The following is a 17,226-nucleotide window of genomic DNA, read 5'->3' on the forward strand; positions in this document are numbered from 1 at the left end:
GCTCGACTAGAGAAGTGTTGACGGCGATCCGCACGGCGTATTGGGGGACTTGGCTCGCTTGGACGGACGAGGAGACTGGTACACGGTCGTCAGGTTGACCCGTGACCAGCTCGAGTACTAGGTCGCGCGGCAGCGAGGTGTTGTGTTCTGCGCGTTCCGAGGAGCGGGACAGCCGCCTGCACACAACAGGCTCGGTAGGAAAGGAGTTCAGGTTGTCCCGGTAGACAACGTGGGCTCGCACAAGGCACGGTGTTCAGGAAATATATTTTTACGGGCGCAATGATTCGTGCTATAGGATTCGACAAAGACCTGGACGATACGTAAGGAAAGAATACGAAAATTAAGCACGTGTGCAGATCCATCAAAATTTGTCAACGCCAGAAAGCTTCTCGAACCCGTTCCTGCACATTCTCTCAAGCGCTGCAGGCAAAACGATGGCAGCGAATTGCCCCTTGGTGCGCTTTATCTCGTAGGTGATCGCATACAATTGGCTGTTCATTAAGGGTAAATGTGTCCTGCATCCTACCATAGAACATGTTTGCATTGCACCCCCAGCTTCGAGTATGCTGTTCGTTTTACTCGCAATAGCATGTAATGCTGCGAGCTGTGGTACATGCAGTCCGGTGAGTAAAAAAAATACATGGACCAAGGATTCCGCGATTAAGCTAACGTCCGTTTGCCGAAATTAATGTAACTTGAAATTGATGACTTCAGTCGAACATTGTCATTGCAAGCTGTCAAAGCACTCGTCAATTTCAATTTCCACGTGCGAATCACGAACAAGACTGTGGTTCTTTTCGATGGTCCTGTGGTCCTTATACTTTTTATGACGGGTGTACGTATGTCATTTTTTTTTTGCAAAGATTTTACTGTCGCCACACGAATACGCGGCGTGCCGGCGATGGGAACCACAAAGATATTCGACACGTGCTTGCGAGAGCAATGCAAGGCTTCACAAATCGGCATTCCGCAGCGTGATTACCGATCTTGAGCGTACTAACGCGTCTACGAATATGCTACTGTCGAGGGCGATAAGGGAGCGCGATTGCACGAACGTGCTACTCGCGAAGAAAAGACCGAGAGATGAGACCGCAGATACGGCGTGCTACTCGGCTCGGTCGCCTTGGCAACAGCCGAGCGTGCGCACTCCGACCGAGACGCGACAGAACGGTATCGAGAGCTGGCTGCGGAAGCCACGGCTGCGTGCGAGGTGAGCCGAACTGCAGTTTTTCTTGCAAAAACGTTTAAAATATTTTTGTCAGAAGTCAGTGCGAGGCTACTTTCTTAAAGCGTACGTACGGCGGTGAGAAAAAGGAACGCCTTAAGTGTTTCTGGGAGTATCCCGAAGAAGGCTTCGTATTGTGCGTTTATTGCCGAAATTTGGCGGAAAATACGGTCTTGCCGTGTAAGCCTGATGTGTATATGTCTGTAGCTAAAGCACGCGGTCGTTAGCGCACTACGTTCGGTCAGACTCTGAACGGAAGCAGGGGGAATGAAATAGTACGTTGGACTAGCTACTTGCTTTGTTGCCTTTCAAAGAGTATACAACGCGCGTGCGAACCTCTATGCTGAAGCAGTGGCAAAAATATTGGTCGAGATTTAGCGACGGCAAAGCTTTTCTATGCGCCTCGGTAATCGGGACCACAGCAGGCGCTCTCGTGTCGCCTGATACCGGTCATTCTACACTTAGTTCATGCGTATCGTAATTTGCCGCTAAAAGTAATTAGTCCGCTACAAGCTTACTATACCAAATGGTGTAGCAACCTTAATGTTGTCCCGGCACTGAGGAACTCGCAGAAGTGTTCAAAACGTCCTTTTGGCATCCCGACCTTCGACTGAACAAATATGTTCAAACGACAGGAAAGGAATTGTCAATACAATGGACAGTTTCGGTCGATGCGAACTTCGAATTCTCGTAAGGTTTGTTAGCTATGAAAGAACACTGGTAAACCCGCCAGCAGGTGTAATTGTGTCTCTATCATTGTGCTCAGCAATATTGCAATAGCGAAGAAGTTGGAGGTGCTGTCCATGGTTCAGTGCGACTAAGAATCATTACTTCAATGAAATCCAGCTGATAAAAATTAATCCGTCAGTCCTCCGTCCCTTCATACGGAGTACCTCATAACGATATCGTGGTGTGGGCACGTAAAACTGCCGCAGTGAACCTAAAGTCTTTCCTTTAAGCGAATCTGACGATTTCGCGTAAAATGGCGGGTACAAAGAATAGGTAGGGATGTGTTCGTGTGTGTAAAACGTAGTATTGGCACGGTATCAGTTCCACTTCACGCTTGCGGCGGGGCAGACGAAAAAAAAATGCGCAGAATTGAAGTCGCGCTTTCCGTGAAGCCCGATCCTTCCGTGCGACGTCCATTTAGTTCGGGACCGTCAATGGCTGAATGCAACAGCGATTCTTTATGACGCTCTTTTTCCAACTGGTTGACCAGATGCCAGCTTATCTGCCAGACCAAGTCGCCGGCGAAGTCTGCCACACGAAAGAAGCGCAGCACTTTTCCGTGTCATGCTGTTACACGGAAGCTGTTCGTGCGAGTGTGGAAGCACGTGATAATGCACGTTTTCACCGTGTTCCAAAAGAACTAAATCGAATTCTCCCTTGCGTGAAAGCATGACGTCACGGGCCATGCGCAAAGCGAAGTGGGAGAGGTGCGCAAATAGATGATGGGTGAAACATTTCCCTCGTGTTATGGCTACCATGGCATATGGGCGATGGATTTCTCCGATTACCCAGTTTCGCTGCCAGAAGCTGTTTTTCAGCGGCAAGCAGTTTCCTGATCCTTTCTTTTTATAAGCGGCTCGAAAGACGATACGAAGTGAAGGCCGACGTGCGATTCTGCGACATGTGTTTACGTCGTGGAATGAAACCGTAGTGCCCCCTTGCCATGAAGGGAGATGGTCGGACATGTGCGGTTGAGCTCACTGAGCTTTGAGGGAGTAGACGATTGACACCGCGGTCAAGAAGCTCGATCACGATGGAATGGAACCGGATGGAGTAAAATTGCTATAGGAATAACCCACATAGCAGCACTCTTTACAGGTTTCGCTCTGCCGCGATCGCAAGTGCCCGTGTGGCATCAACCGATGTGACAGGAGGTATGAATGTTTGTTCGCTATGGTGCCAAACTGTTGTTCAAATTGCAAGCTAAGACGACCGCACTGCATTTTACAGTGAAGCAACATAAAGCAACCCTGCGGCGGTGGTGGATGTTTCTACGTCTATTGCGTCGCGTCGACGCGAAATAATTTTTGTCTCCAATTTGTCGCAAATGATCTGTAGTTCTACACAATGTTCTACTCAAATTGGCCTCTAAGACGACTCTACCATTACGCTGAGTTTCGTTTAGTTGTCTTAATTAGGTAGTTCTCAGTGAAGTTGTAAATGTTGCAGGATTCCCGTCCGCTGTCTATACATGGCCGTCTATGGAGGGAATATGGTTACAGAAAACGGCTGTAGCTCTTGTTTTTATCAAAAATATTCCGAAACAAATTATATCACAAATAGCCGCTAAGACGCCCCTAACAGTAAGCAAAGTTTTTATTTTCGTGATTACGTAGTTCACAGTGAAGTTGTAAATATTCTGTAATTCCCTTCTGCCATGCAGCGGCGCTTACGCATCGTACTATTTCATAAAATGAGATTAAATCACTCCATAGATAAAAGGCGTATTCCTTGTCTGTGTCCTGTAATAATAATAATAATAATAATAATATACATACATACATACATACATACATACATACATACATACATACATACATACATACATACATACATACATACATACATACATACATACATACATACATACATACATACATACATACATACATACATACATACATACATATATGTGTCGACTGATGCAAAAGACACCACAGCTTCGCTGTTTGGCCTTCTTCACAGAGTGGAAGGGCTGATGACTCTTAGTTATTTTTTGCGATTTATGCATCAAACCACACAACTCGCGGTCATGACGTTCCGGCTTTGCGGACGCGCACAAGATCCCGAAAGAAAGGAACAACACCCGCAATACGCCAGGCTGTGAGTACATGCTAACGAGCGTACAGCATGAGTTTTGCCCACATAACCCTTCAGCGTGTATCCGAAGACCACGTGACCGACTCATCAGGACGCAGGCAGGGAGAAGTATACTATTCACCGAGTTCTTATTTGAAGAGAAGCTGAGGCACATTTAGAAGAAGTGAACTTCGAGCGAGTTGTTATAGCTATTCTATCCATAATACAAGGATAGCTGTTTAGCAGGCCATAATATTAATAATACGTAACAAATAGCTTTAAGTAAAACGAGTAGCAGTGGTCGTGGGGAATGGTGCGTAGAGATTGACGCTAAACGGTTCTATTTCGAGCAAAGAGTTTTACAGGTGGCTAATAACAAATGCACACACAAAAAAGAGAGATTGTTAACTCCTTTTTAAACTCAACCAGGCGACTAAACCAGGTTTCGAGAATTTTAATTGATGCAGTAGAGCTGAATACCACTTCTGATATAGCTGAAGCGTTTAGTAGCTTTTTCTTTCATAACAGTTTACCTTTTCTTACACATATCAAGATGAGTCGACCAACTCATGAATTCTTTTTATTTCCTATAAGGCCAGAACAAATCGCTGCTGTTACGAGGGTTGTTAAGTCAATCCGGGACTTTAAAAAAAACACAAATAGAACAAATTTCAAAGTGTGGAAAGTGGATTTGTTTTTTCACATAACATTCGGGTACAGTTGTACACTTATCCCAGCGTTTAACAAACGCCCGAAATGCTTCGGCATAGAAAGATTTATTATTACGATGGAACCATTGTAGGGCACAAATTCTTCACTTCATTGTCAGTGCTCAAACGTTTTCCTCCAAGGAATTCCTTCATGTGCCCAAACAGATGGAAATCACTTGTTGCTAAGGCAGGACTGTAGGGGCTCTGTGGTAATATCTGCCAGCCAAGTTCCTGGATAGTTTGGAATGTGCGTTGAGCGGTATGCAGTCATGCATTGTCTTGCAAAAAGACCACATCCTTTGTGATCAAACCCGTACGTTTCTTCCGTAAACTCTTGTGCACATCACGCAGAACGCGGCTAGAATACTCACTGTTTATAGTGACACCATGTGGTAAAAAATTGATTTGAATGATTCCCTGTTTATACCAGAATACATTTCATATCACTTTACCAGCAGACACAGCTCTTCGAAATTTCTTGGAAGGTGGTGATTCCGTATGCTTCCATTGTATCGATGATTTTTTGGATTCTGGGGTGAAATGGTGAACCCATCTTTCGTCACATGTCATGAAGCGATTCAGGAAAAACTGGCCTTCCATTTCATAGCGTTCCTTCAGTTCTCTACAGACTTCAACTCTTCTTTGTCTCAAAAGCAGACAGCTGCTTTGGGACCCAGCGTGCACTCATTTTTCGGAACAACAAATGAGCATGAATTATTGTGTTCACTGTTCCTAACGACAGATCACACACCCTTGCAATTTCACGACAGGTTATGCGACGATTGTCCATGATCAGCTGCTCCACGCGCTGAATGTTCTCAGGAATGAATATTGTGGGCTGTGTTTCACAACAATCGCGATGGTCAGTAGTAAACATACGGCCATCTTTGAAATGCTCACACCATTCAAATGTCTTACTGCGACTGAGTTTCACATCACCGTAATGAGCCTGAAGTCTTCTGTAAATTTCAGCAGGGTTTACGCCCTCTTTCACTAAAAACTTCATCACAACACGCTGTTCCACGTAGACGCTCACACTGCTGTCCGCCATCTTGAATAACAGTATATCCAGAAGGACGGGAAATGAGCGCCGTCTACCAGTAACAGGACACAGGCGCCAATTTCTGTTGCATACAAAAGCTCCAGCCTAGACATCCATTTAAACCGGGAAAGAAAAAAGAAAGTCCCGGATAGAGTTGAACGACCCTCGTATAAACAAACCTAAAAGGCACAAGCGCTGGAATTGATCAGGTCTGCTCTGCTAACATTAAATTGGGCACCTACTTTGACATATTTTCATTTATTATTAATTTGTTATTCAAGAATGGTTTATTTTGTTATTAAAAAAGGCGATAGCTCATTATTACATAACTACTGACCTATTTGCATTCTACCGTTCTTTGGGAAAGTTATTGGGAGCCTAATTGAAATACGGCTAACGAAATGCCTTTTTTGAATTCCATATCGTTTCTGCATACCAGTTTGATTTTCGCTGTGGATATCCCACAGAGCTGGCACTCATTCATCTTACTGACCAAGAGAGAGAGAGAGAGAAACGTTTATTAAACGAAACAGTGTCCCGAGCGAGGCCGGGTATCACCCTAAGGTGGGAAGGCTCCTTAGTCCAGGAACCCTCTGGCGTCGACTGCCCTCTTGGCCCTGGCGACGAGTTGTCGTTGGTCTTCCAGGTCCCCAAGGGTTAGCTTGGCCTCCCATGTTTCGAATAGGTCGTTTGCTTCTATTGCTCGTTTTGCGTGCGTTTCTGGTTGCATTTCGCTGCCTTCCTGCCACGGGCATTCCAGGACCAAGTGTGCCAGAGTGTCGGGTACGTTGCAAAGTGGGCAGAGGTAGCCGTGGAGCGTCGGGTATAGGCGATGCCTTATCGTTCCGTGCGTTTATGTATTACTTTGCAGGCGTCTAAGGATAAGGCTTTCTTCTCTGTCGAGTTTAGGGTGCGGTGGAGGGTACACTCGACGCTCGAGCCTGTAATGTTGCAATATGGTCGAATAGTTACTGGCCAAGTAAAAAAAAATAATTGTCGAAGGATTTCTCGCTGCCTCAGTTTTTATCAATCTAACGCAAGCGTTTGATAGCATAAATAATAATATCCCATTCGCTAAGCTCGAAGCAACTGGCATTAACTGACCTGCCCTTTCACTACTAAAAAGCTACTTATATAACAGAGTTCAAGTTGTTTCTATTTCTAGTTCTCGTGATCGCAGTACTAGTTGGTGTGCCCTAAGACACTATCCTAGGGCCACTTGTTTATGGTTTATAGTAATGATTTACCTAATTGTCTTCCTTTCCCAAAGTGCATTCTGTACGCTCATGATACCACTATATCACCATTCATAAAGATATTTCATCTCTCGTTAATAAGCTAAATTCTGTCTAAGGTGGTGTAATGATAACATGTTACCTAGTAATGCAACTAGGACTAAATTTGTCGTATTCTCTTCCCATCAGCGAAACATAGCATCCATTCCACCTGTCACTTTTTATCCCCACTGCCTTCCTCCAACTTAATAGTCATCTTTACTTGGCATTCTACTTGATTGTAATTTGAAATATCACAATAATATTGCTCAGATAAAAAAAAATAGCTTACGATATACGCATCTTAAAACACGCCCTTACTTCACACACCGCATTACTCTCACCTTACCACTCTTGTGTCCATTCTTACATTACTTACGGTAGAATGTGTTGGGAAACAATTGTAATACTTATATGGCGTCTCTCCAGACTGTTCAGAACCAAGCAATAAGAATGATTACTTGCAGGTCACGCGCTTCTAATGCCAACTGCCTGCTAGATGAGAATAAAATCCTTACCATTTCTGATCTTACTAAATACAACCTAAGTATACTTTTCTGCGGATTTTTGAACAATGAGCTACAATCGATCACACTTTCGCCATATAACCTGATGATGTATAAAGCAACCAGATTAGCGTTGAATAATAATTTTCGTTTGCCAAGAATGCACACTAACTATGGTAAACAGACTGTAGAATTCCCTTCCATATCGATATGGAAAACCCTTTCATAATGAGAAACGCAAGATTTTTACTCCAATTTAAAAAAAAACACTAAAATGCATTCATTATTGACAGACTAAAAGAGCGTTCACTCTATCGGTTCTTTTGCTTTTTTGTGGTTTTCTTGTTTTTGTGCATACACGTTTGGTATTTTCTTTCCACAGAATGTTTCTTGCCGCCATTAGATATGCTAAACTTGTTGTTATTTGTAATCAATTCTGTGTTGATTTCTGCTATCGTTCTTGTTGCTTGTGTACTACTTTATTATATGCTACTGTTGCTTTGAGATGTTAAGTATCATAAGTGTTCTTGTACAGAAGGTCCCGATACAGTCTGACTGTGGGATCTCGTTCTGTATATCAAATACTTGCAATGTGACTCAACTTCTTAAATTCTGATTCTGAATGCAAGTGAAGCACGCGAACATAGTGCAATGTTCTGACTAATTATTTAAAGAAACGCAGAAATGTAATCCTGTGTCGTTCATTTCGAGATGGCATAACTCCTTATACGTTACCGCGACTAGTTCCACGCTTACACACGACAACACCAACTGGCACATCTCCTTTATTCTTGATTATGTGTAGATTTTGTTCAAAACTGGCCAAACTGACCGCGTCGGTTCATCTGGTTACCTCATAACGCCAGTGACCGGAGGTGACTTTAAAAACGTGATCCACTAAAAATAGTAGGGCAAATCCAAGAAACAAATTACAGGAGTTATCACTATCATCACCATCATCACCATCATCACCATAACATTATTTATACCCTGTGCTAGCGATTTCCAATAACACTTGTCTTGGGCTGGCTGATTTCATCTTATGCCTGCAGACCTCCTAAATTTATCACACCGCCTAATTTCATGCTGTCTTCGGCTGCACTTCCTTCTCCCTGGCATCCATTGTGTAACTCTAATAACCCACTGGTTATCTGCCCCGCGCATCACATGGCCAACCCAGCTCCACCCTTTCCCCCTTATGTTAACTAAAATTTCAGTAACCCTTGTATGCTATCTAACCAATAGTACTGTCTTCCAATCTCTTGACGTTATGTTTAATATTTTTTTCTTAATGTTACTGGTTATTCTTAAGTTCCTGCTCTTTATACTAATACCCGTAGAACGCACTGATGGAACTGATTTCAACGCTAGTGGTACCGTGCCATCCTGTTTTCCAAATGCGTAGCTTATGGTATCCAACCGACTTTATATTGAAGTGCATTTCATTCCCTTGATCATGATCACATTTGACTGAATTACCTTGAAATACGATACTCTAGATTCTGGCTACCAACAGCCAATTCCATTTTCTTGCTAGGCAATTCACCATTACCTTAGTCTTATTTATGTTAACATTCAACCTTACTCTTTCATTCTGTTGGCTCAGTCATGCCATTCTGTTGTAGCAGTCATGCCTAACGTTTAACACCAATTCCCGTAACATAAAAATGAAGATTGCACACCGCAGAGATAAATATACACGTGAAAATTTTGGCACTATATAGCTGGAAGATTATCACCCAGAAATGATCCTTGTAGCGAAAATCGCATGCACCGTGGCCTATAGGTGGCATGCGTGGAAGGTGACATCTATGACATTGGACAATCAGCCAGCAAATACTGCGTAGGGAAAACTGCAAGTTGCATTACGCACTGGTCCATTGCGCATAAGCATAATGTCAGTAGAATATGACGGTGGTGTCCAACTTCCAGGCATATGGATACCATAGAAAGTTCAAGGATACTCATATCTTGCATATTTATAAGAATCAAGTACTGCGAGAGAGAGAGAGTCGAGCTAAAAGTAAAAACAAAAAAAAACATCGTGGTGGGTTATGCGTTCCCGTCGCACGACATCCGTTGTTGTCTCACGTGAGAAATTGCAATATTAGAGTAGATGGCTTGGGCTATTCAGCACAACCTATAAGTTTGAGCGTCATTGCTTTGTTTTGCTTTTTAGCAGTGTTGAGACATATGCATTTGTGCTCACGTTTTCCAGATTTATTCATTTGTTTGGAGTTGGCATTGCGTTCACGTGCTTCACTTGCGTTCGCGTGTTTTCTTTAGACTAGATGCACTTTCTTTACGAAGGCGAAGAGCAAAACGACCATTTAATGTTCATCATGCTAATAATGCCCTACCAGAAAAGAGCAAGGCACGTGCAATTGCGTCTCAGCTGGCGCTCCTGTAAATGCGACTACGTAGGCGAATAAGTATCATGCAGCCAGAAGGTTTGGAAGCAACATCTGGGGCGATGCATTCTCGGGCGGATTATTCTTAAGAGCCGACCACACCCGAACAGTGCGCGTAGGCGGCCGAAAGCGTTTCTGGCGCTGTGCCGAGCTCGCCTCCTTCGCGCAGTGGCAAAAGCGCTGTCGGCCGTATACTTAAAGAAGGCCGGTGCGGAGTCTCGGCAAAGAAAAGCTACCCGCGTGAATGTTCACCCGATAATACGCCCCTGCTTTTGCGAGATGACAAAAACGGAAAAATGAGCGAACATGCTACTGACGGCGAGCGCGTGGCTTGCTCGCTCTCTTGCTGTTTCTGTTCCTGTATAGCGCCTGACGTAACTATACGCCAGGCAAACGCCGATAGAAGTGGCGATATCACTCCCTCGCGTATAAAGAATGCCTGAAGTCACAATTAATTACGCTGCTAGGAATAATTTGCGGGAATGCTGAGGGAGACCATGGCGGTGCTTGACGGTGGACAGAGTAGAACTTCAAGTTTTCGTGTCCCCATCTTTTCCTCCGTGCTTCTCACACACGCGTATGACATGTTTTGACCGTTAGCATTGCAAATTTGAAAGTGGAAAGACTATGTATGTATGTATGTATGTATGTATGTATGTATGTATGTATGTATGTATGTATGTATGTATGTATGTATGTATGTATGTATGTATGTATGTATGTATGTATGTATGTATGTATGTATGTATGTATGTGTGTGTGTGTGTGTGTGTGTGTGTGTGTGTGTGTGTGTGTGTGTGTGTGTGTGTGTGTGTGTGTGTGTGTGTGTGTGTGTGTGTGTGGTGTGTTGTGTGTTGTGTGTGTGTGTGTTGTGTGTGTGTCTTGTGTGTGTAATCATAAGCTAACAACATTCAACAGTAGAGAAATTGTCGGTGGGCTTAGAATTGCGACTAATAATAAAAATCGAGCACCTCTGTTCACCTTCTCTTTTAATATATATATATATATATACACACACTTACGTATGCAGTGCAGCTGACGGGCGCCTGCTCCGCAACACCGTCAGTTGCACTTGGCTCTCGGAGGAGGGAGGATCTGCGTGGAGTGAGCTCAGAGACAGCACACTTTGCAATGTGGTGTAGGCGATTTAAATCATAGTTCCAGGAATTCAAAGGAAAGTGACGCAGTGCTGACGCATGTCTCTCGCATTAACCACTAAATTGCCGCTCATTGTTTTTTGCATTGGTGCCGAGAACAAGCTGCAAAGTTCGACATGGTCATCTGGTGCACGCATCTGTCGGGCAAAGAGGATGCTGGTCTTTAGTGCGTCATCAGCGGGTCGAGCATGAGAGGCAGCGCGGTGGCTGACTGTACGACTCGGGCCAGCAAACTGAGCGCATCGAAGACGCGACGTGTTGCGTCGTGATGTTGCCATTGTACTTGGCTTTGCCAAGGTAATTGACTGTCGAACGATTGCACGAACACTAAACTTGAGTACGCCAATGCTTCATCTAATTCTTAGCAGTGAACTGTGAGCAAGACACCATAATCAAGTAAATATAACTAGCGTACCCATAATTATTCCGCTTGACTAATGTTATCACTGCCGAAAATTGCAAACTGGGTGAAATGGGACTTAGCCAGCGAAGCAGCGCACGAAGAACTGTGTACGAATGGCGTACAGATGCGTTTTCACTTGACTCGGAAGTTACTGAGCCTACCAACTCAATACTGCTAGTGTTACATAAGATAACGGTGGAACGCTAAGCCAATAACGAAAACATTATAGTCTTGTGCACCATACAGTGTGCTACAACTGTACCTTGCAATGGGTGGGGTTAGCATTCTTTGTAAACCTCGCCCAATTTACGGTATGTTTGCCTGTTTTATTTTGTTAACCCGTAGCTAACCTTTTGCACGGCAGCTTGGGCCAGGGATTCATCCAAGTCCCACGGAGCAAGAAGTACAGCAGAGCCGACTCTGCCGCTCGTCACTGCGTTTGCTCTGTTGCCTTAGCAACGCAGCGAACACGCTCGGCCTCATCGTAGTAGAATGCCGTCGTGCTCTCTGGCTCCGGTCGTCACCCTCTCTACAACAGGCCTTTGCTTGCCTTTCTCCCCTCCTCCTCTCCTAGAGGCTGCTAGCACGAATGCAGAGCACCACGTGCCGTCGAAATTTAACAACGTACCGACGGCTTGAAATTCGGCGTTTACGCGGGCTCCTTCGCCCGCGTAGCAGACAAGAACCAAGCTGTGTACTGTCACAATGCGAAAAAAAAAATACTTTGCTTTGTTCGGTGGTTTGGTAAGTGCTGCAAACTGATATCCGGCGCTAACATCGGATACTGCCTAATATTGGCGCATGTCACGCTATGCAGTCGTCGCATTACACTGCTTTGTTTCAGAGCTAATTTGAAACTTCCGCCAGTGCATTTCCATTTTGCTCCGTTTCGTTGAACTTAAAGGCGACTTCCGGTCACGCATTGGATAATGGTTAAGCTAAGTTCAGTGGTGAATTAGTGGAGGGATGAAGTGTTTTGTTCTTGGATTACAGTCCGCGCGTCGCGAAGGCATCTGCGACCCAAGAAACGTAAATGTTTTAGAAGACAAAGATGTCTTTATCAATGAAGGACAGTCTGCGCGCGTCACCTAGTGCAGCACTTAGTTTTTGACAAGTACTACATCGAGTAAATTTTTCCGAGACTCCAGTTTCAAGAGTGCGTAGAGGAGCTTCTTTCAAGTTTACATACTGCATTATTTAGCACGCACGCGAATACGGCAGTTTTGCCGACGAGAAAGCATTCCTGCATAGAAGGCGCCTAGAAAAAAAAGAAAGTCGTCCAAGCGCTTCAGAACTTAAACACCGACTTGGCGGTGTCTTATGTACACTGTGATAACCTCTTTGAACGTGAAAATCGGAGCACGCATGAGAAGAGCGAAAGATAATGTACGCATGGTGCATGTCTTCTCCGGTGTGTTTCTGTTCTCGCAGGTCCAGCGGCACTAACAATGTGCACCAACACAGATGTTCGCCGACTGGTCTGTAAATCTATGTCCTCCTGTCGTTCCATTAAGAACGTGCAATAAAGCGTACCGCATAAGCTTATGCGCTCAGACGATAATGTAATGCGAATCCTTTCGTTACAGAGATGGGAGTCCAGCATCCAGGAGTGTTGCTCTCTGTGCAGCAAGTGGCGAACCAGGCCGACGCGGCGTCAACCAAGAAACACTTAATAATTCAATGGCCCTCCTGCATATTTTACTCTGTCGAAGGTCTAATGTGTAGAACATCAGGCGGCTGTGCCCAGGGAACAGGCTTCGCTACCAACCTTAAGACCAACTTGTGCCACTGATAGACGGTATCTGCCTCTCTTCAATGACATTCTTTCTTTATGCCATTTTGGGGAACTCGGTATGTGCGACTAGGTATCATCATCAGCCTATTTTATGTCTACTGCAGGACGAAGGCATGTCCCTGCAATCTCGAATTACACCTATCCTGCACCAACCGATTCCAAATAGCGCCTGCAAATTTCCTAATTTCATTGCCCCACCTAGTCCTCTACCGTCCTCGGCTGCGCTTCCTTCTCTTGGCACCCATTCTGTAACTCTAATGGCCCACCGGTTATTTAACCTAGGCATTACGTGGCCGGTCCAACTACATTTTTTTCCAATAATGTAAATATATCCGCTTTCCCAGTTTGCTCTCTGATCCATGACGTTCTCTTCCAGTCTCTTAATGTTATGCCGAACATTCGTTTCATCACTTTTTTCGCGGTCCTTGTTCACGAGCTTCTTTGTCAGTCTCGAAGTTTATACCCCATATGTTAGCACCGCTTATTAGGTCCTTCGTTACTTGGGAGAGATTACCTGCTGGTTGCCTTCGTGCCTTACCTCCCACTTCAAATACTGCTTCTGAAGCTAGCCTAGTTACGGTTTCATTCATTAACACTGTCACCTTCATCTATCTGTTGTAGGGCTGCATATTTGTTTGCAAGTACTAGCCTGAATTGGTCTGCTTTTACCCTTACTGCGTATAGGTTTGCCTGTTACTTCTTACAGTAGAGCGGCAAGTTGGGCTAGTTGGTAGAAGTTCATCTTGTAATAACGGCGGTTACTGCACTACAAACACACGGACAAAAGTAGAAGTGTACAGGAGGCGCGCATCCTGTCCACTTCTACTTCTGTTGTCCATGTGTTTCTAGTGCAGCAACCACTCTTATTACAAGGTGAACTGTTGCTTTTCGACCAATTTTACTCTCTCTTCATATTGAGTTGAATCCCAGACCTCACTAACCTATGATCACTGCACTTTACCCTACCTAACATTTCTACACCCTGCACTATGCAGGGACCGGGAGAAGGCATGAAATTTATTTCATTTCTTGTTTCACCCATTAGGGTTTCACCATTTCACAATTCATCATAATATTTTCGTAATGTACTTTGAGGCACATGGTACATGCCAATAATCATCTCCATATACTTATTACACGCAGATTTTACGCACTTTACAGCGACTATTTTTAGGCCCCTTTACAGCCATGTCACAGCAACTCCATAGACTGCATCACTCCACTGCGAAATCAGTAACACTGGCACGGCGCTCTTTGGCCATACCTGGCCCTTGCGCTAATAAAAACCACACATTCATTCGTTAGGGCTTTTCCATGTCCACTTTCTGTTGCTATAATTCCTGAAGAAGGCGTTCATTATTTGCGGCTTATTTTGTTTCGCTAATTCTAGCAACATCTATCCTCTAGTGTTCCTAGAATCGATACCGTAGTTTCCATTTACATGTTCACCAGCCTGCTTTTCCGCAATTTTTGCATTGAAGTCACCCATGAATGCAGTATAGTGAGTTTGCACTGTTCTCATCGTTAATTCAACATGTTCATAAAACTGATCTATTTCACAATCATCGTGACTGGAGGTTGGACATAGGCTTGTACTATACCTCTATTCTATACCTTTTATTAAGCTTTATTACGACTACTGCTACCCTCTTATTAATGGTGTAGAATTCGTCAATGTTGCTCGCTATGCCCTTATGGATTAGAAATCCTACCCCGCGTATCTTCTTATCTGTTGCTTCTTATCTGGCTTCTTATCTAACCTCACTATGGCCATTTATATCCCAAACAATACTTGATGATTCCTCAGAGTCCTGCTAAGCTAGCATCACTCGGGAGGGTTCGCGTATTGCACATTGCCAGGGTGAGTTTCCATTGGCAGCCTGTTCGGATCCAGAGATTCTTAGCACCCTGTGCTGGTATGCGCCGTGCTTAATGAACTGTTTTCACGCCAGCTAGGTTGACTGCGTTCTAGTGACCTGGTATCGCGGTCCCCTTCCCACGGACGTGGTAGCCAGCAGTTATTTTGTTCTGTCTTGCTGCCCACCCTGTAGACCTGCTGGCCAGCTCTTACATCGTGTCTTTTTACCCGTCATGGGAACCTGGTAGCCACGCGTTCTTGGGAACTGACATGCTACTCTCCACGCAGCAGGCTCGAGGACCAGCTATTCTATAGGCCTAGTATCTTGCTTTCCGTATGTAGGACCTGGTGGCTTTTTGCTGCCTGACCTATGGACTTGCTGTCCAGCTGTTGTAGAACACCGAATATATTGCTGGCCGCTCTGAGGACCATGTGATTGGCAGTTTAGCGGCCTGGTGCCTAGATTCTCCCCCTGCGGAGCAGCATGTAGCGGATGTTTGATTCTGTTTATGCTAGTTACATTATAAACATGGCCAGGTGAGTATGCTGGAAGGTTAAATTCTGGGAATTGGCGCCTTTGTTTACTTCATTTCATTCTGCTTGATTTCGCCCATTTCTTTCTATTTAAACACCACCTTCGCAGCAGTAACAGGCGATATAGGTAGCACCCATATCGCAGCTTGCGTTATCCTAGGCTTCCATTTTGCCATTGGCGTCGACTGTGGTTGGACGCGAGATTGCTTACCTGGTTTCCTGAATAGCTTTATCTTGCAGTGTCGGAACGCATCTCACAGCTCATTTTTGGAGACACCCCGAGGTGATTGAAAGGATGCTGGCTGCTCACTTGTCCCCGTGGGTTTTCGTTGAACCAGTGCAGGGGTGGACAGCTGGGCTACGTGCCTCCCGTCAGACTAGATGAGCACAATTTTTGCTGCTGCTGCTTTGAAGTAAGCACTCTGAATGAACTTTTCGTGTAACAGCTGTATGAGATGTGCATTGCGCGCATTTTATCTTAGTACGTTTTCATTTTCCTGCTCGCGAAGTAGGCGTATGGATGGTTGGACAATTGCACTACATCGCTATTTCAGTGCAGCATGTTAGAGAATTTCATGTCAACACGTTCAAAAATTAATCTGTGCGTTCGTTATTGCGGAACGTAATTCAAAACTTGTTGATAGTGTATCCGAGGAATACTGCTTGCATCTTTCTTTGCCGACATTCCGCACTTTCTTTTATTTTTGTCATGGCACCATCGGCGGACAAAAATGCGAATCAGTGATACGCCACGATAAAAATTTGCGAAGAACAGAAAAAACAGATTTCCAACGCACATGATCAAATATATTTGAAGCGAAGCTTTCTATTTAAATGCCATGGAACTAGCGGCAGTGACTACAATTGTTTGATTTCATTCTATGCGACGGCTAAATTCATTCAGTCTTTATGCGCAACCTTCACCTCGTACAATGTTTATATTCGTGCACTGCACCATTCAGAAGCTATACTGAAATACGAACACCAAATCAGGTGGGTGCACAGTGGTAGTCGTCTTTGTAGCCATGTCAAGAGAATGAAGGCGCTGTCTGATGTTTGTGGGCGGAAGAGTGCTGATGACAGGTGCATGCACAGAGGAGAGGGAATCATTTGTAATCGCATGCATTGAGTACATTTGGGGAAATTGTAATCTTGAGCATGCATGGTTTGGCAGTTTTTCGAAGGTGGTCAATGAGGGTCATGTACCCTCTGCTGTGGCGGCTACGTGTTTATACCCCTGAGTATCCGAAGAGCGATGGTTTCACTATGGGAAATAACTTTTTTCGGCGTTGGACAACACACCTGGTTAAAATGAAACAATTGCGTTTGCCTTGCACATGCTGCATTGTTAGTGAGACGGGTCTATCGTCTAACATTGTGTTTCTACCCATGGCCTTTTTTCTTTTCTCTACGATCCTTGAAAGTTTTATTTGTGTGCAATATGACGTGTTTTTTTTAAAGTTCGCTTCCCTTTGCAGCTTTCGGGAACTGTTTTTCCACCTC

The 17,226-nt window shown here is 44.5% G+C and overlaps 1 protein-coding gene across 1 annotated transcript in view; it reads left to right on the top strand.

The window, feature by feature from the left end:
- The first annotated feature begins 1,067 nt into the window (after nt 1–1,067).
- The window catches only part of LOC135916214 (uncharacterized), a 45,575-nt gene continuing 29,416 nt past the window's right edge, over nt 1,068–17,226 (top strand). Inside the window, exon 1 of the mRNA XM_070525671.1 lies at nt 1,068–1,210. The gene's annotated coding sequence lies outside the window, so the exon portion shown is untranslated. The remainder of the gene's footprint in view (nt 1,211–17,226) is intronic.

The sequence above is a fragment of the Dermacentor albipictus genome, chromosome 9 (assembly GCF_038994185.2).
Source record: "Dermacentor albipictus isolate Rhodes 1998 colony chromosome 9, USDA_Dalb.pri_finalv2, whole genome shotgun sequence".
Lineage (NCBI taxonomy): Eukaryota > Metazoa > Arthropoda > Arachnida > Ixodida > Ixodidae > Dermacentor > Dermacentor albipictus.